Source organism: Pipistrellus hanaki (genome assembly GCF_964339955.1).
Source record: "Pipistrellus hanaki genome assembly, chromosome: 4".
In the NCBI taxonomy this organism is placed as follows: Eukaryota; Metazoa; Chordata; class Mammalia; order Chiroptera; family Vespertilionidae; genus Pipistrellus; species Pipistrellus hanaki.
Window position 1 is genome coordinate 97,230,403 of NC_140506.1, and position 24,335 is coordinate 97,254,737.

Below are 24,335 nucleotides of genomic sequence, written 5' to 3' on the forward strand. Positions count from 1 at the left end.
TTGCCAGTGTGCATCATGTATGGTCGGATGGATAGATGGTCAGTCACTTAGCCTTTTATATATATAAATTTACTAACTCAACAAATCTATATTTTGTGTCCAATGACCAAGCACTGTTCTGGTTTTGGGGATACTGTGGTAAACATCATGACCACAGGCCCCTACCTCACAGAGCCACGTCATCAGCAGGAAGACTGGAGGGCCCTGAGATTCCCATACTGTTCAGGGCTCCACTGGTTTTGTTTGTTTCCTGTGCTTTCTGTTTGGTTAGTGACGAGGCTCATCCTAGGTTTGCGTTCCCCAGCCGCCCTCAGCTCCCATCAGTCCTAGGTGAGCAGCTCGGCCCCCTGGCCCTGCTGAGCAAGCTTTCCGGGCTCAGGGCACCTCCTCCCAGCTGGCAGGTCTCCCCTGTGAAAGTGAGAAAGTGCGGGTTAACTCTCCTTCCCATTAGCTCTGCATTTGCTATAAAGATATAATCCTTTATTAAGTTAATGAGGCACAATAATTATTAATTGCTAATTATTCATAGTTGCTTGGTCTATTTAAAAGAAATAGACCATTTAGAGCAAGATTTAAAGATATGCAAATATTCAGCTACTCTGCGGTACCAGGGCAAACACAATGACTTTTCCTCGGAGACATATTAATTTTGTTCTAAATTCCACAACTTAGGAAGTCAGTGGCCCACCTTTGTGTCCTTGGCCAACCTCCTTAAGTTCTCTGTCAGTTTCCCCACCTGCTAGCAGCCCTGCTGGGCTTTTACTAGGTGCTTAGCATGTACTGAAAAAGTCAGGAAATGTAAATTAGAAAAATCAATCCTCATTTCTCAGGATCATTGGAAAGATTAAAGGTCATAACTTATAGAAAAGGTCAGCCACATAGTAGGGGTTTAGTAAGCAATTGTTCTCCATCGCTCCTCCAGTCTTCTCGGGTTGTGGACATAAGCAATTCACATTCTGTTTGGGATACTATCATATCTATATATGCATTTTATGGCTATAAAATAATTAGACGTGCGCAAAATTCATGCACTTGGGGGGTGTCCCTCAACCCAACCTGCACCGTCTCCAATGTTGGACATCCCTTTCACAATGCAGGACTGATAGTTCCCAATCGCTAGCCTGCCTGCTAGCCTGATCGCCCCGTAACCACTCCCCTGCCACCCTGATTGCACCCAACTGCCCTCCCCTGCTGGCCTAGTCACCTACAACTACCCTCCTCTGCCAACCATCTTGTGGTGGCCATCTTTGACCACATGGGGGCAGCCATCTTATGCGAGGAAGTGAGGGTCAATTTGCATATTACTTCTCTATTAAATAGGATGTGTGTTCATTGTAGAAGACCTGAAAGATTTTAGAAATATGAAATGAAAATCTTTCATAAAGCCACCTATTAAAGATTTCAATGGTAGATATTGTGATTCAGTTTCATTCTCTGTTGCTGTCTCTTTCTCTCTGTGTAAAAATAATTGAGGTTATCTTATATATGTAGGTTTTTCTATCTTATTTTTTCAATGTATTATAAAAGTTGTTTCCCGTGTGTGCCCCCCTCGCCCCTTATTTAACAACAAAGGCATCTGGCTCTGGAGTAAGCTTGGCTCAGGGATGAGAATTCACAGCTTTTCTTTGTGTTAGATTTTGTCCCTGAGAAACTGCCCAATCTTCTCCTGTAAGGTGAATGTGGGATCCAAATAATATAAGGCCCACAGATCCCGAGGCAGTCAGTGCTTACGGACGGCCGTCGCTATTACTGAGGTGGACAGACAGACAGACACCTCTGCCAGCCAGGCTGGGAGATGCTTCCTTGACCAGCAGCACTGGAATCTCAGGGACTCACCTGCTGCCCCTGTTGATCATGCTCGCGGGCAGCTGTCTTCACAAGATGATGCAGAGCCCAGGTTGCTCCCGTCTTGTGTCATTCCTGTTGCACACACGTTTCCATGATTGCTAAGTCAGGGAGGAGGACCTGGGAGGTTTCACACTAGCAATTAAATGCTTTGATCCAGAAGAAATATGCATTCATTCTGCTTACAACCCATTGGCCAGAACTAATCGCATGACCTCGCCCTCAGGCTGTGTGTGGAGAAATGCGCATGGAGGCTCCCAGGACCCAGAGGAGAGGCCTGAGTACAGGTGAGAGAGGAGAGTCGCAGTGTAGTCTCTCCTGGTAGCACTGTCTGCTCTTCTGGGGCTCAGAGCCCTGGGATTCAGGGCCAGCCCCAGCACATGCATGTGTGCCGAGTCCTGGGTCCTGGCCTGGCCAGGGGAGAGAGGCATTGACGGCTCCTGGGTGTGCCTGACGCCGGGTTCCTCCGGGTTCCCGGGGTTCCGGTGCCAGTTGCTGCCCTGTTGCTCGGGGCTGTGAATGGTGCTTTTACGCAAATGGTCAGCTGACCACAGTGCAGCATTTCATCAGGGCCCCGCCATCTCCCTGACCTCTGGCTCATCTGGGGGCCGTTGGTCCCTGAGAAGCACATCAGGCCTCACATTGGCTTCGAATGCCACACACATGACCGTGCAGAGGACACTCAGGAAGTCTGAGTCCCTGAGCTAGAGGCTGGCTTAGCGCCCCGGTGCCCAGGGACCCCCCGGTTCTCAGAGGATCCTCAGGTGATCATACTCTTCCTTCTTCCCAGTTCGTATCCTTTCCTCTTCCTAGACCCTGGCCGCGGAGACAAGGAGAAGAGCAGTGCCTTGTGGCTTTGCTCCCCATCTCTGGGCCTGGGCCTCCCGTTTATGCAAGGGGGACGGGATAAGCTCTCTGACGTCTATCATTCCACGATTCTGTGGCTTCATGTCTGAGCTGGCCCACAGCTCGGCCTGAGGAGCAGCCTGTCAGGGGCCACCCATAGCCGTTAGGATGGTTTTGGTCTCGGGCAACAGAAACATCGCGAACTGGCTTCAACGCACAGAAATGCATTGCTGCCAAAGGCGTGGGGTGACTTCTGCGAAGGGTGACTAGCATGGGTGACGGACAGCTCAGCACCTCAGCGGCCAGGTTCCTGCTGCTCACCTCTGCACGACCCTGCAGGCTGGCTTCCTCAGGGCGTGGGAGGATGCTGCAGCCAGACCAAGAGGGGAGCCTCCCTTCGTGGGGCTGTGCTGGGCGATGGGAGTCACTGACCGCCGCCAGCAGTCTCCCCAAGGCGGGAGGTGGGCCACGTGCCCTTCCTCACCGCGGGTCCCTGGCGACGAGTAGGATGGCCTTCGTGCAAGCAGGTGTCTGAGGGGCGCTCCGGCCATGGGGCGTGTCCAAGCTTCTGTTGAACGGAGGGAGTGAGGCTGGGACAGTAAAACCACACTTCTTTTCTCATTGACTTCATCATTTTCTTCCCAGACCATCAGTTCAACAGAAAATCAATGGCTACATATACTGAACGCTGCTGTCATCGCCTCTCTGTCGACATCTTTACCCACAACTTCTTCCCGAATCTTTACGACAGCTCAGGAAGCAGGTGCTGCCATCATGCCCATTCTACACCACGGAGAGAGGTTCCAGTCAGGTGACTGGCTCAAGGTCACAGATGAAGTGTTAGACCCAGAGTCAAGCTTATGTCTGTGTGATGCCAAAGCCTGACCCATGACCTGTGCTGTGTCTGACCCTGTGCTGTGTCTGACCCTGTGCTGTGCCTGACCCTTGACCCATGCTATGCCTGACCCATGGCCTGTGCTGTGCCTGACCCATGGCCTGTGCTGTGTCTGACCCATGGACTGGTAGCTTATAAATACCATATAGACTGGTGCAGTGTTTGGCAGGCCAAGGCGTCACTGCATCTGTAAATAGGCCTCCATCTGTGGATGCACACTTGCTGCCTCAGTTTACCCACCTTGAGCCAGAGAGGAGGCCAGTGCTGCTCCTGTTTAGCAGTTTGTAAAGTTGGGCCTCGGAGAGGACATTTCACCAGCCAAGGGTGTCTTCACCAGTCAGAGGCAGAGTCTGTCTATCTGACCTCACGCTGGTTCTGGAAAGAAAGCCTTTGTCTGAACGATCAGACACTCAGTGAAAAGTGGCTAAACCACAGCGGGCTGTTTACCAGCAAAACCAGAGAGGAGTAGAGGCCACGCAGGTGCCAGGTGCTCTAGGGACACTGCAGACCCATGCTCTCCGTGGGCTCGGCTCTGTGTGCTGCCCGTGCCCCTCCCGGAGCCCCTGGCCTCCTGTCTGCATGCAGGCTCCTCCACCGGGAGGCAGGGAGACTGGGGAATCACTCTCCCAGCTCATCTTTATTTCATCAGGAGGAAGATACCGCCCGATAGCCCCTTGATGGCTTTTTCTTTACCTCAGTGGCTTCACAATTGTAGCTGCAAATGGGGAAAGTGGTGTCCGTGTTTTCAGTTTATGCCATGAGAGGAGGGGAGAGGAATGGCCCTTGGCAAGGCAACCAACAAGCCAACTGGCCACTTGGAAGGTGTCCCACAGGCAGGCCTGTACCTCATTCCTTAGAGGCCCGTGAGCCCGGCTTCTGGCACTCCCGCTGTGAGAGTGCACTGACCACCAGGGAGCAATTTCTGTGTTGAGCGTCTGCCCCCTGGTGGTCAGTGTGCATCATAGCCACTGGTTGTTCAGCTGTTTGGTCGATTTGCATATGAGCCTTATCTTATATAGGGTAGTCCGATGAAGCACTAAGTGCTCAATAAGTGCTTTTTAGAATAACCAGATGATTTAGGGAGTTTGTGAGCCTCTTGGGGATTTTGGAGAAGTGATGGTTGATGGGTAGGGAGTTGCAGATTAGTAGTTGCCTTAGACTGTTAGGGCTGCTTTAACCACATGCCATATAGACTGGTGACTTATAAACACTAGGGATTATTTTCTCACAGTTCTGGAGGCTGGGAGTCCGAGATCAGGGTCCAGCAAGGGGGGTGAGGGACCGCTTCCGGGTTGGGTTTACACTTGGCGGAGAGCAGAGAGAGGAAGCATGCTCTTTGTGACTCTGCTAAGGGCATTAATCCTGTTCACCTGGATCCTGTTCTCCTTCCCAAGGCCCCACCTCCTAAACACCACATTGGAGGGGAGGGTTTCAAAATAGGAATTCGAGGGAAGACTCAAGCATTCAGTGCTTGTCATTTGTAACCGGGGTCTTTCCCTTATCCTTTTTGCTTTTTAGTGATTTTTGACAGATTTCCAGAGTTTTGTCCAGGAAGAAAATACAGGTAGGGGTAGAGGCAAAGGAGCCTCAGTTTCCTCACCTGTGAAATGGGTAGAATGAGATCCAGGTTGTCTCTTATGAAGCTTCTAGCTTCTGTCCTTGGTCCTGGGATTAGAGACATGGAGAACAGCATGACTAGGAGGTGGGCTGAAAAGCAGGGAGTCTTAGGCCTAGGGTTAGAGTTAGGTTAGAGTTAGAGTTAGGGTTAGAGTTAGGGTTAGGCTGGGGTTAGGTTAGAGTTAGAGTTAGGGTTAGAGTTAGGGTTAGGGTTAGGTTAGGGTTAGGGTTAGAGTTAGGGTTAGGCTGGGGTTAGGTTAGAGTTAGAGTTAGGGTTAGAGTTAGGGTTAGGCTGGGGTTAGGGTTAGGGTTAGAGTTAGGGTTAGGTTAGGTTAGGTTAGGAAAAGAGGTGGGCGGGGGAAGGAGAGCACCACAGAGACCAGGGATAGGCACTTTGGTCACAGCAAATCCTGTTTTCCACTTGAATCAGGAGATGAGACTGTGTTCAATAATGGGCCGTGGAGAATGACACCGACTCCCTTTCATTAGGTGAAATCCCGTACTCCTACGAGAGCACTGAGGACGTGAAGGGAGTGTTTCCTTTCTCTCATTATTTTGGAGTCAGTTTATTAAGTGACAGAAAGAGTCCAGAGCGGGGGATGACGGAGGAATGATGGTGTCACGGCTTTCTCGTCCTCTCCTGTCCCCTCCTCCTCAGCTGCTCCGTCTGCAATTCTGGCCTCTGCGTGGGCCAAAGACTCACTTACCACGTCCCAGGGCAACAGAGGAGCCCTCCTACAGGGCGTCTGTGCCTTTATTTTACAGAGGAGACAAAATGCAGCTGTTTCAGGGGCTGAACTCTGTCCCCCAAATCAACTGTGTCCCCAGATCCACAATTCGCCACCCCGACCCAGGGCCTCCGGATGGGACTGCAGTTGCAGACGGGTCTTTACAGAGGTCAGTAAATTAACACGAGGCCCTTGGTGAGCCCTGATCCACTGTGACTGATGGCCTCGGGAGAAGAGGAGATGTGGACACAGGGACGGCTAGGATGCGCCTGGGGAGAGGCCACGGGAGGACACAGTGGGGATGTGGCCACCTGCTCGCCTGGGAGGGAGGCCTGGGAGGAGGGAAATCTGCGACACCTTGTCTCCGGCTTCCATCCCCCTGCACTGTGAGCCCATCCTGCTGCGTCAGCCCGCCTGGCCGTTGTTCGGAAGCCTTGGTGAGCCAGCACGGATGCCCGTGCCGAGAGCCGGGGCACTGCCGCCGGCCCGCCCCCTGTGGGCATGCTCTGGGACAGGGTGCTGGGCAGGGGCTGGACGCCTCTGGAGGCACGTGAGGAAAAGCTTAGGTCACCTGGAAGAGACCATGGGTGGGAAGGTGGGGGTAGAGGTGCTTCAGTGAGACCACGATGGAATGAGCTCAGTCAGGGGCCCTGGGGGATCGGGAGCCTGGCCGTAAAGTGGTGAGGACTACGGCAAGGTGCTCTGAGCTGAGGAAGTGGGGCTTGGGAGTGAGGAGCGTGCTGCTTAGTGGCAGAGATTTCTAAGCGACCGTGCCAAGGATCTGGTCTGGCTTCTTCTTATCGCTTATGGTAGAATGTGAGACAAGAAAGATAAATTAAAGGAGGAATTTCTAAGCAAAAAGGAATTACTAAGCTCCAGACATGGAGGTCTGGAGAACTCCCAGCCTATCTATATTGCAACAATGAGATTTCAGCCTCTGGTTACAGGCCTCCTCCTCAGAGCAAGGTCCCTGGCCCGGGCCCCTCTCACTTCACCCTGTCACCAGCGGTTGCTTATTCTTTTCCATGGATTCCATCACTGGGTGCACCTTTATTGCCCTCATTCATTAGAAGGGAAGCCCATGAGGGCATAAAGTGTGCTGTTGTCATTGGTTCTGTTTTTGTTTGTCTTTGTTTGTGGCTGGTACCCAGGCACCTACCTCGCACATGGACAGCACTGGCCAGCTGGCCACACGGCCTGTGGGAACCCGGGGGCCAGCCCGATGAGGTCTGTCTATACATGGGGTGATCTCTACTCTCCACGCCCCAGTGACTGCCCAGGGACGCTGTCTCCAGGCCAGGCCCAAAGGCTGTCACTGAGACCCCCCCACCAGGCCGTTAGGACACTTGTCATCCCCAAGGGGACTCCTGGATAGTGGGCTGGAGAGGCTAACGTGGGGCATTTGCTGGCCCACAGGGTCCCCATTTCCACTCTCTGTAACCAAGTGGAAGCTCTGCTTAGGTGCCCCAAGGTCCAGGGAGAGGTGGGCTCTATCCGCAGCATGAAGGATTTGGATTAGACCTAAGAAGTCACTGAGAGCCGGAAAAAGATCCATCCCAGACCATGAATTCTGGGATTTGCCAGCAGCCAGATGGCCCTGTGGGTGGTGGGAGCAGGACGCAGGCCTCGGCCCCTTCCTTCCCGTTATTGTCCCTGACACGGGCCCAGAATCCTCCTGCTCTGGTGGGGACCCTGGAGTGGCGAGACACACTTTTCAATCATTTTAATTCCACATCGATTATGTAAAAGTGGCGTTTCTTTCGGGCATGGCAGCCAGCAGGAATCGACTGGTTAGGGGGGTGCGCCGTGCTGAGCGGCACTGATGAGGCATCCTCTCCAGAAATGTGTCCCGAAGCAAGAGGCGGCCGCGGCCCGCCGCTCCCAGGTCTGCAGGGACCGGAGCAACTGCCACCGTCACTCACTGGTGGTCCTCTTGTCACAGCCGCTCTCTGCTGTGACATTATGACTAGGACCAACAGCGAGACATTTGCAGAGTAAACAGCAGCCTCTCCCTGTGCCTTCAGAGAGTGAGAGGGCCCGAGGAGTGCCCACCGAGGAGGCTCAGAAGCCTGCCGGGTGCCCTGCGTGCCAGGCTCTGTGTACACCTGCTAAGACAACGTGGAAATAACCCAATAGCAGCGACCACAGAGTGGTGGGTGCTGTATAGTGACACTCTGCCTGCATCCCTTCACTGCACCCTCAGCACGACCCCTCAGCTCCCTTTGGCAGATGAGAGACCTGGCCTTGGAGGCCTGGGTACAGTGCCTGCCAGGACCACAAAGTCAGGCCTAAAGGAGCCGATTTACACCTCAGCTGCCTGGTCCCCAACCTCAGGCCACAGCAGCTGGGGCCATAGAAGGGCGGGCCTGGTAAATGGGGCCCACGTTACCGCTGCAGCTTATCTTCTGTTTCTCAGCCTCCTGAGCCGTTAATTCACAGACACACTGTGGGCCTGTGTATGTCTGCGGCCCTTTGGGGGCTCACAAGCCACTGCCACCTCTAAGCGCTCTGTGCCCACCGTTAATAATACAAGTGAGACTTACTTGTAGCCAAAACCAGTTTGGCTCAGTGGATGAGTGTTGGCCTGCGGACTGAAAGGTCCCAGGTTTGATTCCGGTCAAGGGCATGTACCTTGGTTGTGGGCACATCCCCAGTAGGAGGTGTGCAAGAGGCAGCTGGTCAATATTTCTCTATGATGTTTCTAACTCTCTATCCCTCTCCCTTCCTCTCTGTAAAAAATCAATAATATATATATATATATATATATATATATATATATATATATATATATATTTATATATATTTAAAAAGACTTACTTGTAGAGAATTTGCTGTCTTCTTCTATATGTTCTAAGCAATTAGATTATAAATCAATTAATTTATTCAAGAAGGCGAGTGAGTGCTTAACAAGGCCCAGAGAGGTTAAGTGGTTTTCCTGAGTTGTCACAGCCAGTTCATAGAGGAGGCAGGATTGGAACTATCAGTCTGGTTTCTGAGTCCAGCCCCTAACCACTGCACCACCCCAGGCCTCTGGCGCTGTTTTCACCCACCCAGGACATTTCCACGTTTACTGCCGTGTACCCCTGGGAGCCTAGGCATCCTCCTTCTCCGTGGACAGGAGAGGAAACTGAGTTGTGGGAAGGACGGGAGGCCCGTGGACGCCAGGCCAGGAGCGGCAGGTCAGGGGCCCAGTGGGAGTGTGGTCACCGGGTCCGGTGCAGCCTCAGTGGAGCAGACCGGGTTCTGTGCCCGCCTCCATGTGACAGCCAGACCGCGGCCCACGGTCTGCAGAGAAAGTTTCATCTCATTAGTCAAATCAAAACTTACTTCTGAACTCGGTGTATCTGTGGGAGAGACTTCAAGTAAATTATCATCTTATTTATAGCTCCCCATCTTCCAGAAACTTAAGCGGCAATATGTTATCTGGCTCATAAAAAAATAAAAATAAAATAAAATAAAATGACACCTCGAGCGGTGCTGTAACTAATTAGGGAGACTTCCAAACTGCTGTTAATTCCGACGCCGCAATGTGCTCCTGCCGCCAGCAGCCGCCGAGCTCCGCGGAGACGGGGCGCTGGCAGCTGTGGCGCTCAGATTTCGCATTAAGTCAAACAATTATTTTGATGGGTTGAGTGAGCTCTGCAAAGTGCCATTATGATAAAACCCTTCAATTGCCCTGCCGGGGCGCTGTGCCACCCGGAGATACGGAGGGGGCAGCTGAGGCAGGGGCCCTGCACCTGGCAGGCGGCCCTGCACCCAGACGGGCCAGGTGCTCACTGCGGAGGCCCAGCCTGGCCCGGGCCGTGGGGAGAGGCCCAGGAGGAGGGAGGAGGGAGAGCTCGCCAAGTTTGCTGTTGCTGGAACCCACATTGTTTATTTTCTGCTTGCCAGCACTGTTAATTTTTTATTTGAAATAATTCTAGATTTGCAGGAGAGCTGCAGGGACAGGGCTGAGAATTAGAGTCCCCATCCCCCGTCCCTGGCTTCCCCATGCTGGCGTCTTACATAACCACGATGTATTCTTGTGCCAGGCACCCTGAGGTGCTGAGGGTCCCTCCGTTGGGAAACAGAAGCATCTGTGTTCTCAGGGAGCACCCAGGCCAGTGGGGCCGGGTGGCCCTACAACAGAACCACATCCATGGCCACAGGTGCTGGCTGTGCCGCCGCCACGTTTCTCAGACGCCATGAAGGCAGCGCTGATCACTGAGGGCACCGCCCGGCAGCAAAGGCCTGCAAGGAGCAGGTGTGAATCTGTGAGAATCACACCCTGGGTTCTGCACTGGGAGGAGAGCTGGGTGGGTGGTCAGGGCAAGGGGGAGGGAGTGAGGACAGGCATCAGGAACGCTCCTGTGTGTGGCCTGGGCAAGCCACACAGGATGGCAATATGAGGAGGGTGGGTGTGACTCAGTTTCCACAAATGCTCTGTGCGGTGCCAGTGAATGAGGGATAAGCCTTTGCCCCCAGGACCTGCAGCAGCACCCTGAAAGCTCTGCGCCCCCATCCTTGCCCCCCGGATGTCTCTCCACCTGGCAGCCAGGGCCTCCTGCTTCAGGTGTCTACCAGTCGTGTCCCTCCCATACTCAGTGCCATCCAGGGCCTCCTCCGCTCACTCAGGCTGCGCAGCCTGAGGTCTCGCTGCCTCTTGGGCCTTGTCCCCTCTCCCTCTCTTGCTTCTTGCGCTTCCTGAGCTGCTCCTGAAACAGGACAAGCAGGCTCCGGCCTCAGGGCCTTGGCCTTGTTGCTCTCCCTGCCTGGGAAGCTCACTCCCGGGGTTCTGCTCAGCGCGCTCCCTCACTTTGTTCGCCTCTAGTCTCCGTTGCCACCTGCTGAGCAATGTCCTCTGTTCACCACCCCGTTTCTCATGCCTAACAGTGCCTGGCCAGGGGAGGCACCTCAGCAAACTTGCAGAGTGAATTCTGTCTGTCTGATTCCTCCCTCTTCCCTTCCTCCCTCCCTCCCTTCCTCTTTCCTTCTTCCTAGAAGCAGTTGCTTTATGACCCATTCTGCTCCTATATAGAGAGAAGGGGCTTTGAGGACTGTGGTTTGGCATCCATTTTTCTCCAGCCTCGTGGCCTCTCAGGGTGAAACGCAGGAGCCAAGCTGCTGCAGGTCAGCTGCCCTCTGGGGTCCAGTGGGAAACACGTCCCAGCCAGGCGCTTCCGCTCTCCTTCAAGCCTGGGGTGAGTGAGAGGGAGCAGCGAGGACTCTTCTGACTCACGGGGAGGCCCGTTTCGCCTGTCATTTCTTCTTGACCTCCGTCCAGAATCGCCGCCAGGAGGGAAACTCACGCCGACCACTTGCTTAATTTGCCCTTCGTGACTCAGTGCAGCACCGGGCCCAGGCTGTGTGGGCGGGTGGGCAGGCGGGCAGGCGGGCAGGGAGCTGATTGCAGTGTGTCTCCCACGTAGTGAGAAACTGAGTCACACCCACCCTCCTCATATTGTCATCCTGTGTGGCTTGCCCAGGCCACACACAGGAGCGTTCCTGATGCCGGTCCTCACTCCCTCCCCCTTGCCCTGACCACCCACCCAGCTCTCCTCCCAGTGCAGAACCCAGGGTGTGATTCTCACAGATTCACACCTGCTCATTGCAGGCCTTTGCTGGCCCCTCCTTGTGTGACTGGAGAAACCACAGCATCCCTTTTTCGGGGTGTCTAGGGGACCTGAGCAGCAGGAGGTGGATGCACCTTCGCTTGGCTTCCTGGATCCACCCAGGCCCGTCACCAGATGGCTCTGGAAGACTTGCTCCGAGCAGACATGAGAGAGATTCTAGAAGGTTATGGAAGATTATGGAAACTTGCTCCGAGCAGACACCAGTGAGGAAGCCCGAGCCTCTGTCGGTAGGCCCTGCCAGGCCAGCCTGGCGTGGTGATTGGGGCAGCCACCACTGACCTCTCCTGCGGTGATGACAGCGCGGTAAGCAGCCCCTTGTCCATGGTATGGCTCGCACGGTTCAGTTAGCTGCAGTGAGCTGCAGTCTGAAAACACTGATGGACATTCTAGAAATACACGCTTCTTGAGTTTTAGATCCTGTGCCACTCTGAGTAGTGTGATGACATCTCCGCCGCCTGCCTGCGCCGTGAACCCCGTCTTTGTCCAGTGTCGCCACGCTGTAGATGCACCCATTGGTCACTCGGTACTCTCCTGGGATGTCGAGGTGTCTGTGTGCTTGTGTGTCAGCCACTCTGGTTTTACTCAGCAATGACCCCAAAGCGCAGAGGAGTGGTGCTGGCCGTCGGACATACCAGAGGGGAGCTGTGCAATGCTTCCCGTAAGCAAAAAGGTGAAAGCTGCCAAGTTAGTGAGGAGGGACTGGGGAGGAAACGCTGAGGTTGCTGAGATCTGCGGTAAGAATGACTCTTCTCTCTGTGAAACTGACTAACGTGTAGATTTACTTTACATTCGGTATCTATGTGTAGGGACAAACATAGCGTACATGGGATCAATACCACCCTTGGGTTCAGGCGTCCCCTGGGGTCAGGGATGCATCCGTGTGGATAAGGGGCAATGACTATCCATGCATTCCCGACCCCACGTGGACACTCGCTGCCTCATTAATCCTGACAACTACCCAGGGAGGCGGTGATACCTCCTGTGTCACAGGTAAGATGACAGACTCAGAAACTTGCCTTAGAGCCGAGGTTCAGACAGTCTCACTGCAAAGTTCCTAAACTCAGTCATGAAGCTAAATACAAAAGTTCAGTGTCCTTGCCCAAGGTAAGTTGGTTTCACCTGCACTCACATGGATTATAATTAAATTAGTTTGTTAACATTTAAGAAAAACGATTAGGTAATAGCAGTTTATTTTTATTTTTGATTTTATTTTGAAATACTTTTAGACTTATAAAAAGTTGCAAAAGCAGCACAAAATTTGCCTTATGCCCTTTGCACACTTCCTTCTTAAGACAACATCTTGCAACATAAAACATTGTCAAAACCAAGGAAATGACATCAGTGAATACTATTAACCAAACTACAGGACTTACCACATGTCACTGGTTTGTACACACACTTATCATTTAAGTAGGCGATCTTAAAGGAAAAGTGGGGAATGTGAACACCTATTCAAAAATCTGTATCTGAAAACACTGGGCCAGGTTTCAAAGCCTAGAACGGTCAGCTGGAGCCTCGGACTGGTGGCCGCACTCTTGCTACCAGAAATGGCAGCATTGCTATAACACCGCGGGAGGCTGTGGGACCAGACATTTGTTTTCCCTGTACATTAGTTTTCAAACTTCTGTAACTCTGTAAGCATTTAAAAATAAAATGTTAAAAAAGGTGGCTAAAAAAATCAAAGGACCAAATCAGTATCCTCAGGGTTTTGCTCTTTGTGTAAAATAAGCAGACCATTTTCGGCTGAACTTGCTTGTATCTGCAGGAATATATCTCTGAGAAGCTACACGAGAAGCTCACGATGTTTGTTTACTGGTAATAGGACCTGGGTTGCTCGGGATAGCAATGAGCAGAGAATTTCTACTTTCCTCTCTTTTGTGTATTTTGAAATTTGAACCACATGAGCACACTATCTATTAACAGATAAATAACCAAATATTAAAAATGAATTAATCAGCCGGGACCGGTTTGGCTCAGTGGATAGAGCGTCGGCTTGGGGACTGAAGGGTCCCGGGTTCGATTCCGGTCAAGGGCATGTACCTTGTTTGTGGCATATCCCCAGTAGGGGGTGTGCAAGAGGCAGCTGATCGATGACTCTCTCTCATTGATGTTTCTAACTCTCTATCTCTCTCCCTTCCTCTCTGTACAAAATCAATAAAATATATTTTTTTAAAAAATGAATTAATCAGAGGACCTCCACTTCTGGTAAGATGGAGTGGATAGTCATACTTTACCCTACTAATCTTACTAAGTCCAGCTAAAGTCCCTAGATACCGTCTATACTAATAATATAAATATGCAAATTGACCATGCCTCTGTGACACCCACCAGCCAATCAGGAGTGAGTATGAAAATTAACCCAACAAAGATGATGGGTTAGTTTGCATACGCAGGTGTGGAGCGAAGACTGAAGACTAAAGATGATTGAAGACTGAAGAGGCTTGGCTTGTCTGCTGTGGCCGGAGTGAAGGCCTGGGTCCCAGGTGCTGGAGGAAAACTGGTGCCAGCAGCTAAGGGAAGGAAGGCCTATTGCACAAATCTTTGTGCAACAGGCCTCTAGTATTTTATAAAAAACATAAGAAGACTCTGAAAAGAGCAGAGAAGTCAGATTGGGGACCTCAAAACCAGAGGAAGACCATGGCAGAGAGTTCCCTGGGCTTTGTTTGTGCCTCATATATTCGAGACTGTGTTCCAGAGAAACCCGCAATCCAGAAATGCCAACTTCCCATGTCCATCAGCAGCAAAAGGTGAGTAGAGAGCCTAGACTTCTATCCTTGCCAGGCTGAGGTGCAGCACCCCAACTCCTCTGCTAGGGCAGTATCAGTGGAGATATGTGGGGAGCCTGGACTTCCACTTCTACTTAACGGTAAGAGGGACCTCATTCCCCTCTTTGCTGGAACATGTCAGAAGAAGCCTGCTGCAGAGCCAGGAATTTGACCACTGCTCTGCTCCTACCCTCTGTGGTACCAACAGAGGCAGTGATATGACCCCTCTCTTCTCCCAGGTAGGATGGTATTAGCTGAGACCTAGTAGGGAACCCAAACTCCCACTCCTACCCCAGTAACTAGAAACCTCTTTCCCACTGAACATCAGTAGAAACCAAGTAGAGAACATGAAGTTCCATCTCCATGGGGTAGTGATGAGGTGAGTCTCCCCATGCCTGACTGGAGCAATGTCAGTGGAGGCATGCTATAACATAAAATGTAAGTAAGATCTAGAGTCCTATAACAATATCCAACAATGGCCAGGTATCAATCAAATATCACTTGTTATACCAACAACAAAGAAGTGTCAACTTGAATGGAAAAGGCTACCAACAGAATCCAATACCAAGATGACAGAGATGTTAAAATTATCCCACAAGTATTCTACAGTAGTTGCCATAAAGATTCTCCAACAAGGAATTATGAACCCAGTTGAAACAAACATAGAACATAGAATATAGGAAGTCTCAGAAGAGAAATAGAAATTCTCAGCAAAGACTATAAGATACAAAAAAGATCCAAGTGATAATGGTACAACAAAAAACACATACAAAAGATGAAATAAAGAATGGATGGGCTCAAGAACAGAATGGAGAGGACATAAGAAAGAATCACTTAACTTCAAATAGAAATTACCCAATCTGAACCACAGAGAGAAAATAAAGAGGAAAAAATGACAGAACCTCAGGAACATGCAGAATATAACAAAAGATCTAATGTTTGTGTTATCAGTCTTAGAGGAGAGGAAAAGCTTTTTAACGAATGGTTGAAAATTCCTCAAATTTGAACAAGTCATAAACCTACGGATTTATGAAGCTGAGTGAACAAGACAAAAAAAAATCTTGAAAGTGGACAGAGAGAAATTATGCATTACTTTAGAGGTAAAATGATTAGAATAACAGAAAATTTAAAAATCAGAAACCAAGAAGGAAGGAGTGAAGTGGCACAGTACTGTTCAAGTGTTGAAAGAAAGAAATGATGAATCCCCAATTCTGCTTCCAGAGAAAATATCCACGGAGAAGAAAAGGGAAATCGGGACATTCTGTTGAAAGGAAACTAATAGTTTGGGTAGGACATACCATGAATGGTTAAAGGGAGTTCTTGACACAGAAAGAAATAATATAAAAAGGAAACTGGGAACTTCAGGGAAAAAAAGGAATAGAGCAAAAACATGATTAAATACAATAGACTTTCTTCTCCCCCGAGTTTTCAAAAATACATTTTCCAGCCAAAACAAATTATAACTGCTCAGTTCGACCTTAAATATATATATAGAAATGATATTTAAGACACTTTAAATATTTTAAATGGTTAAAAGTAAAGAAGTAAAAGTTCTAAACTTCAATTGAAGTGGATACAAGTAAACTATGATAAAATATGCATGTATTATGTAATACCTAAAGAAATTATAGAGCTGTACACTCAAAATTATCAAATGAAATTATTAAAAAATGTTTACTAGTAAGTGACCCAAAAAAGAAGCAGAAAAGAAAAACACAGAGAAACTAAAACCAGAGAGAACAAACAGAAAACAGGACTTTAAATGACTGACTTAAGCCATAACATATCAGTAATTACATTAAATGTAAATGGTCTAAATGTACAAACTAAAGGACAAAGATTGAAACAGTGAATTAAAAAAAATGTGACCCAATTATGTACTGCCTATAAGAAACTCACTTCAACATATAGGTGGATTGAAAGTAAAAGGATGGGGAAAAACATTTAGAAGTGGTAGTAGCTATGTTAATATATAGATAAAGAATAATGAAAATTGCCAAGGAGAACTATAACCTAATGATAAAAGGGCCAACCCACCAAGAAATAAATATTAATCCTAAAAGCCTATTTAGAGAACAAAGGAGCTCCAGTGTATGTGATGCAGAAACCGATAGAACTGAGAACAGAAAGAGACAAATCCTCAGTTAATATTGGGGACATCAACATCCTTCTCACAACAATTGATGGAACAACTGGAGAATAAGACTATAGAAGAACTTCTTCCCCAAGCTTTTTGCCTAGAGCTTAGGCTCTTTTTTTTTTTTTTAGAGGCAAACTTATTCCTGGTTTGGGAATAAACATGTACAAAAGCCTAAAAGCCTAAGGCACAAGTCCCATTTGGGGAAAGGTACAATGTTAAACACAAGCAATTGAGCAGGAGATATGGTTGAAGAGAAAGCAGGCCAGGTTTGGAGAGGCATGAAGGGCCCTGGCCATCTCTCTGCCTCGGCTGTCATGGCTCCTACCCTCACTCCCCAGGTTGAACCACACAGATCACTTACAGTTCGTGGAACAAGCCAATCTCTCTCTTGCTTCCACGCTTCTCCTGGAGATCAGCTTAAATGCCACTTCCTAGGAAGCCTTCTCGACTTCCCCTGCCAGGTGTGGTTAGCTGCCCTTGCCATGTGTTACAGCACCTGGTGCCTTCCCTACTCACAGCACCTTTTGACCGGCGATAGGGTGTGAACGGATAGGAAGTTAGAAGGTGTAATGGGGAAATGTGGAAGTCTGTAGGCAGGATTCCAAACACTTGTATAAAATAAGCACGTTTGCTTGTGTGTGAATCTTATACATGCATAAGCTTATAAATGCATAAATGTTTCTGGAAGCATTCCCAAGAATCTGATAACATTTGCCTAATTCCAGGAATGACTTTAACTCCAAGAATTGATCTGGGGCTCTAGGTAAGTTGCTTGGGGGAAAAGCTGGGCACAGGGTGGTGGTTTGGTTTCTGTTCTTTGAACACAGACCCCAAGACAAGGATTTGGTCACACGTGGTTTATTAATATTTGAGAGGTGACCCAAAGAAGCACTAGTGAGGGAGTGGAGGAGGTAAAATAGGAAAGGGAGAAAAGCCAGGAGGGGGTGAGTTCATGGACAGGCCACTTTTGTGGGCACCTGGGGCTCAGTCCTCCTGAGGTCCCTCTGTGGAACCACCTTGGTATCATCTCATTGTGGCTTGAAGAGGTTGGGTCACTGTCCACTGAGCTTCAACCCCCCTGGTGTTTGCACCCTGTTTGCACAGGAGCGTGTGTAATGCAGGAGAAAGCCAGACAGAAGAGGCATCCCCTACATCTCTCCGGCAGGTTATGATGGGGTGTGGATAGCATCTGCTCAGGTCCACCTGTGCTAGGGGGGCGTTTGCTTCTGCTCCTGGCTTCAGGGGGACAGCTCTCACATGACAGCAAGGGAGACTCAGGCAGAGCAGTCCTCTTGGCTATCAGCCTATTTAGGGGTAGACAGAGGAGGGGTGATTACCACCCCCTTTCCGAGATGCAGAGACTGAGGCTCAGACATCTGACATAACTTGCCTTAGGATACCCATTTCCTATTAAAGACAAATAGGATCCTTTAAAGTTCCCAGTGTTCTTTCACTGCCTATCCTAGAGGCCAGGCCTCAGCCAGGGTTTTCTAAGTACAGATGTTACAGAAACAGTACCTTCTCACGCCAATGGACAAATACAAAGGGAACTTTAAAATATTCCCATTTACTTTTTTTAATTAAAAAAAAAAATCAGCCAAAACGGGTTTGGCTCAGTGGATAGAGCTTTGGTCTGAGGACTGAAGGGTCCCGGGTTCGATTCCGGTCAAGGGCATATACCTTGGTTGTGGGCACATCCCCATATACCTTGGTTGTGGGCACAACCTCTTGTGTGCAAGAGGCAGCTGATCGATGATTTTCTCTCATTGATGTTTCTAACTCTCTATCCTTCTCTGTAAAAAAAAAAAATCAATAAAATATATTTAAAAAATTAAAAAAAAATAATTTTTTAGCCCAGCCAATGTGGCTGAGTGGTTGAGCATCGACCTATGAACAAGGAGGTCATGGTTTAATTCTCAGTCAGGACACATGCCCAAGTTGTGGGTTTGATCCCCAGTGCGGGGAGTCCAGGAGATAGCTGATTGATGATTCTATCTCATCATTGATGTTTATATCTCTCCCTCTCCCTTCCTCTCTGAAGTAAATAAAAATACTTTAAAATAATTTCTGACTGGGTTTTCAATTATAGCTGACATATTAGTTTTAGATGTATACCCAGTAATTAGACATTACATAACTTACTAATTGATTATCCTAATAAATATCACACCCATTTGAAACCATATATAGTTATTAGTACATTAGAGGCCTGGTGCATGAATTCATGCACAAGTGGGATCCCTCAGCCTGGCCTCTGGGATCCGGCCGAAACCAGCTCTCTGACATCCCCTGAGGGGTCCTGGATTGCGAGAGGGTACAAGAAAGGCTTAGGGACCTGACTGGTGCACAATTGGGGCCAGGGAAGGATGCAAGATGTTGGCCAGCTGGGGAGGGGCCAAGGAAAGGCTCCAGGGTGTGCCCAGCCAATCTCATTCAGTCCCGATTGGCCTGACCCCAGCAGCAAGCTAACCTACCATCAGAGCATCTGCCTCTTGGTGCTTGATGGTTGAGCAGACTTAGCATACCATTAATATATTATGCTTTGGTTGGTTGAATGAATGACTGGATAACTTGATGCTTAGCATATTAGGCTTTTGTTATATAAGATCATTAGCTATATTCCCTACACTATTCTTTACATCCTTGACTATCCTATAACAACCAATTTGCACTTTTTAAATCCCTTAACCTTTTACATCCATTCCCCCAAAAGCCCTCCCATCTGGCAACTGTCAAATGTTCTCTGTATTTATGAGTCTGTTTCTGTTCTGTTTGTTCATTTAGTTAAGATTCAATTATTGATATATATGTATTTATTGCCTTTTCATTGTTCATATTTTTTCTTCTTCTTAAAGAAGACCCTTTAATATTTGATATAAAACTGGTTATAATACTGGTTTGATGGTGATCAACTCCTTTGTGTTTTTCTTGTCTGGGAAGTTATTTATCTGTCCTTTGATTCTAAATGATAGCTTTGCTGCATAGAATAATCTTGATTGTAGTTCCTTGCTTTTCATAATTTTGATTATTTCATGTCAATCCCTCTTGGCCTGCAAAGTTTCTGTTGAGAAATCACCTGACAGTCTTATGGGAACTCCCTTGTAGATAAGTTAACTGCTTTTCTCTTGCTGCTTTTGAGATTCTCTCTTTACCTTTAACCACTGGCATTTTAATTATTATGTGTGTTGGTGTGGGTTTCTTTGGGTTCATTTTGTTTGAGACTGCACTTCTTGGACTTGTACATCTATTTCCTTCACCAAGTTAGGGAAGTTTTCTACATTATTTTTTTTCACGTAGGTTTTCAAATTCTTTCTGTTTTGATTGGGTGTTTTCTGCTTTCCAATCTCTGATTTGATCCTCTGCTTCATTTATTCTATTATTGATTCCCTGTATTGTATTCTTCATTTCAGTTAATATATTCTTTGTTTCTGACTGGTTTCTTTTAATGTTTTCTAGTTCTACTTTGATGTTTCTTATCTCTTTAATGAAATTCTCATTAAGTTCATCTACTCTTCCCTTAAGTTCATTGAGCATCTTCATGACTAGTGTTTTGAACTCTGCATCTAATAGATTGCTTGTCTCAATTTTATTTAGTTGTTTTTTTTTCCTCTGGAGTTTTGTTCTTTTTTTCATTTGGGACATATTTCTTTGTCCCCTAATTTTGGCAGCCTCCCTGTGTTTGTTGCTATGTATTAGATAGAGTTGCTATATCTCCCAGGCTTGGATATGGCCTAATATAGTAGGTGTCCTTTAGACTTCAGTGGCACAGTCTCCCACTCACTCCAGCTGGGCACTTGAGGTACACCCCTGTGTAGATTGTATACCCTCCTGTTGCAGTTGAGCTTTGAATGGTGTTGGCATGTCAATGGAGGGATTTAATTCCAGTCTGATCAGCTTCAAGTACTGTCTGTGAGCCAAAACCGGTTTGGCTCAGTGGTAGAGCGTCTGTCTGTGGACTGAAAGGTCCCAGGTTCGATTCCAGTCAGGGGCATGTATGTTGGTTGCGGGTACATCCCCGGTAGGGGGTGTGCAAGAGGCAGCTGGTCGATGTTTCTCTCTCATCGACGTTTCTAGTTCTCTATCCCTCTCCCTTCCTCTCTGTAAAAAATCAATAAAATATATATATATATTTTTTTAAAAAAAGGACTGTATGTGAGCACTGATCACTGATCACTGTGGAGGATCAGATGTGCAGGGGCCCATACACAGAGCAGGAATTGCTTTAGCGAGGCTCTGCCCATTGAGCTCACCTTGTGAGTAGGTTGTTTGTAGAGGTGGTTGGGTGGTGGTGCTTCCACATGGTCTGAAATTGTCCATTGGATATGCTGTATCTGGGGCCTCCTGGGAGGTGCAGATCAATGTCAGTCATTGCCTGTGTGCTGCCTAGGGCCACCTGGTGTAAGCTACCAAATGGCTGCTACTTTTACTGGCTTGAAGGTGCCCCAAAATAAGGCTAAGCTGTGAACTAAGGCCGGCTGCTGTTAGTGCTGGGCTTGGGACCACTTAGTTAGAGGTATGGGGCACACTGATGCTAGATGCTTCTTGTTTGAGATATTTTAGGAAATTCTAAAGAATGAGCCAGGGCAGGCCATTTGTATATATATAAAAAAAGTCGCTGGAAAAAGCTTGGGTGGGTCCAAAAATTTGGTAAGAGAGGGCCTCAGGAAATAGCCAGGGTAAGGCAAACAGTGTAAACCAGGTTGATGGAGTCTCAGATATGGCACAGCCTGTGGGCTCTGGGATAGAGGGTTCATCAAAGGAACAATGGCCTCTGCCAGCACTTCTGTCTGGGAGAAAACTGCTCCCTAGCTCTTTCTCTGATGCTGGATAATTTAGTTCCTTCTCTTATGTCTCTGGTGCCTTTCAAGTGTCTTCCCCCAATTCTGGAGCTCAGAGGGAATGAGTAAGTCCATGTGTAGTCCCTTTAAGAGGAACTGCCTGGTACTCCAGTAGCCCTCCATCTTCCTCAGCCTCAATTCTCAAAAGTTATGGGGACTTCTCTTCCTGGCACTGGAACCCTGGGGATGGGGGGCCTGGTGTAGGGCTGAGGCACATAGCTCCTTAGGGGGGACTTCTGCAGCCAAGATATCCCTCCCAATTTTTGTTCACTACACATGGATATAGGACCAGTCTGTCTCCTACCAATCTCAATGTGGCTTCTTTAATTTTCTAGCTGTAGGACTTCCATTCAGCCAGATTTCAAGCAATTCTGAATGATGTGTTGTTCTATAGTTTAGTTGTAATTTTGATGCAGTTTTGGGAGGATTACCTCTGCTGTCATCTCGATTGGAAGTTATTCTACTTATCCACTCCTAAACAAAGCTCCAAGAATGACCAGAATCTGTGCACTAGCCAGCCATTTCCTGGAGCTGCAATTTGTCAGCATCAGACAGAGATGATGAAGATTCGTTTTCCCAGCACACAGATCGCTCTAAGCAGAGAGAAGTGAAGATTCCTTATCTTCACGTAGCTGGGCTCCATGGGTCACACCAGAGCCCGCAGGCCTAGGTGTGATAACCACTGGGATGCCTGGACTTGGAGACGCACACAGCCAGAGTGGAGGGCAGGTACCTGTGGATTTGGAGGGTCTGCCGTTGGCCTCTTCAGGAGCTGAGTGAAGCCAGGAAACACCCTGGTCGTGATTTGGATTGTTCTTTGATGTTGTTCTTCCCCCACAGTCCTAGCTACAAACACCATGTGACCTCACCCTCATGGCTATGGTGGATGAGAAGATCCAGACCTTGGCTAGAATTATTGAGTCAATTAAAAAATATATATATATATATATATATATATATATATATATATATATATATATATATATATATAATTGACTTTTTACAGAGAGGAAGGGAGAGGGACAGAGAGTTAGAAACATCAATGAGAGAGGCACCGATTCAGCTGCCTCCTGCACACCCCCTACTGGGGATGTGCCCACAACCAAGGTACATGCCCTTGACTGGAATCGAACCTGGGACCTTTCAGTCCGCAGGCCAATGCTCTATCCATTGAGCCAAACCAGCTAGGGTGAGTCAGTCTTTTTGAGAATAAGAAGACATGCAGAAACTACTGTCAGATGCTGGTGAGTCCTTGCCCTAGAAGGCACGGAATTGGGGGCAGAGCTGGGACCTCTGCAACTCAGAGCTTGAGGGAATTAAGAAAGCCAGGAGCTCAGCAGGAATTCTTTCTATCACAACAGTAAAAAATTAAAAACAAATTAGCATTCACACAAAAGGGGGTTTACTGGTTCAGGTACCAGTGAAATCCAGGATGGCGGAGGCATTTGGCACTGCTCAATATGGGCACTAAAGTGATGTCCTGTGATCTGTTTCTCTCTTCATGGCCAGCTCCACTCTCTTCCTCGTGCCACTTTGCTCTCCACTAGGTTTATATTGGTTCTTTTCAGATGACTGGTAGTTTCCAGATGAATCTGCACTCTGCCTCTCAAAACCTCATTGCACCTCACTGACTCTGCTTTGACCATGATACCATCCCCGAGCCTAGTGAGCTAACTGGCTAAGACCTGGAAATGAGTTACAATCGTAGCTTTGGTCGCTGGGACCTTATCCAAGTCATATGACAAAGGGAAGGAGAGGGCCCACAATACCTGCAGGGAGAATGATTGGTTGTTGGGTAGTCCACCCACCATTCCTAATGGCAGATGGTTATAAGCAGAGAAACAAATGGAGCCAGTACCCAGAGTGAGAGAGAAACAGGTGGCCCTGGTCACATAGTGAGAGACGGGGAAAGACCAGGGGAAGGAGGGAGGGAGGAAGAGGGAGAGGCCCTAGGCTTCATAAGCATTCCCAGAAATCCTGTGTGGAATTGCCTTACAAAGAATCTCCCTTTTTTTCTCCAGGTAGAATTCTGATTTTTACCACCTCCCACCCCAAATTCAGACAGAGAAATGCTCGGTTACCCTGGTCACCTGGACAGAGAGCTGGACAAAACAGGGGACCGGGGGTGGGGGGCACCTCCTGCCCTCCCACAGGTGAGCTGCGAGCTCTCCCGTGTGGTGCCCATTTCTAGAACTGCAGTGGTCTCCCCAGTTCCTAAGCACCGTTTGTCCTAATTAACCAGCGTGCAGGCAATTTTTCAGCCTATCAAGTAATGAAATGAAATAATGAGCTCAGCCGAGGACGACTGCAGAGGCTGTGAGTTCACTGGAGACCCGGAGTTTTATTACCAATTCCACTCAGGTTAAGCTACAGAGGGCTTTTATTTTTTATTTTGCCACTTTCCTCCTAATCATACCTTCAAGTCAGGAGAATCACGCCTGGATATTAAGATGAAAGATGCCTCTATGTTTCCCTTATAAACGGGCTCGATTTAATTCATGATTACACCCAGTTAATTTGAATGCAGTAATGATCCTGCTCTTGGGAAAGGGAATCAGATGAATGTGCTGTGCCCACCTCATTTGATAACATCTCTGAGGAGTTTCTCTATTAGAAAACAAAATATTAAGAATGGCTCTTCTGCTTTCCGATGCGTGTTTGGACTTGGACAATCCTTCATTTTGATGACTTAACAGAAAGCGTGAGGGGAGATAAAGTGAGCAGACCCACTCATTCAAACCAGAAAGTTCTATGTCCTTCGTGATCTGGCCTTGTCTGGCCTTCCCCTTCGACTCATACATCAGGTGCTCCATTAATGCTCCAGGAAGGGTACTCCCTGCACATCCCTGCACCTGCCCTGCCTCCCCAGCTTGCCGCCCCTAGGGGGCGCTGCTCCCCTTGGCCACGTGGCCGCGTCAGGCTGAACTTCTCTGTTCCTAGCTCCCTTGAGCAGTGCTGAGACAGGCTGACATTTCCACAAAGAGCATCATCGCAGGAAACGTGTGAGGGATGGAAATAAACAAGGAAACGCACCGACACATGAAACGTT